The sequence below is a fragment of the Crocuta crocuta genome, unplaced genomic scaffold (genome assembly GCF_008692635.1).
Source record: "Crocuta crocuta isolate KB4526 unplaced genomic scaffold, BGI_CrCroc_1.0 scaffold179, whole genome shotgun sequence".
Classification (NCBI taxonomy): domain Eukaryota; kingdom Metazoa; phylum Chordata; class Mammalia; order Carnivora; family Hyaenidae; genus Crocuta; species Crocuta crocuta.
Window position 1 is genome coordinate 4460218 of NW_027551568.1, and position 1293 is coordinate 4461510.

Genomic DNA, 1293 nt, shown 5'->3' on the forward strand with positions numbered 1-1293 from the left:
CATAAAAATAATATAAATTATGCATACGTCCAAACTCATCACATTGTATATATTACATACGTGCATTGGTGTGTATCACTTATACCCCGGTAAGACTATTAAAAAATACACATTCATTACAGAAAATTGAGAAAATGTAGAAAAGTGGGCAGAGAAGCGAAAATATTTTATTTCAGCCACCCCAGAGCAGCCTCTGCTAACATGCTGGGGAATCGTTTTTCGGCTTTTCTTCCCTCTGCCCTGTGTGTTCTGCGTTTGGCCTGGATGTGATCATCGGTCTATATAATTAAAAACATTTTCTATCCTGCTCATTGCCCCTTAGGGGGTGCTGATAGGAAGCAGCGGAAGCCCCGCTCTGTGGGCTCTGGCTCGGTGGCCCGGGGCCAGGGCAGGCTGCCCCACGAGCGCCGGCCCTTTCCCCAGCCCCGGGCTCCACGTGTTTCCATTCAGCTGCTCTCGTGGTCTTGTCCTGTCTTTCTAAGTTCAGTGAAATGTGCTTTCATCCTGATCAATGAAAATGTCCAGCCCATCATCCTGCTTCTAAACCACCTTCTCTTTCCTCTTTTGCTGTCAAAGCTGGCATTTACCTATGGCTCAGGCGGCCTGTGCCGCCAGGAGCTGCCTCTAAAAGGCTCTGATTGGAAAAGCAAAGGGCGTTTACCGAACAGGAATGCAAAAGTCCGTCGAGGTCTCGAGTAAGAGGTGGCCGGTGCTTTTGAGAAGCAGCAAAGAGTCCCGTGTGAGTGGAAGCGGGAGGGGGGCAGGAGGGGAGGGGAGGCTGGGGGAGAGCGGTGCCAGCTTTTCCCGAGTGAAAAACAAGACTTCACAACAAACGTTTTGTTTTGTTTTTTTCCTGGCCATCTGCAGATACTGCCAAACTAGGTGGGCTTGGGGCTGGGGGAGTGGGNGGGATTGCTCAGCCCTCAGTTGGAGGCAATGCCAAGTTTGGTGCAGGTGCAGGAGGAGGGGAGGGAGCGTTTGGGCTCTGCCGTGCTCTGCCTCTGGGGACCACAGACCACTCAGGCTTTAGACCGAGACATTCTTTGCTTTGCACTGAGGTCAGCTGGGGGGTTGATCTAGAAGGTTTGGGGTGGCCTCCCTCTTGCTGTGCTGGGGCTGGCTATGCAGGGGCAGGGAAGAGTCCTGGGAGATGGGGTGGAGTCTGGATGCACTGCAAAGGCCGGGCTGGTAGAACTGGACGTGACATGCAAGACGGGCAGAGGGAAAGGGGCCAGGAGGCTCCAAGGGGCTGGGGGGTGGGGTGGGGGAGGCTGCGGAGGAGGGCTGGGGGAC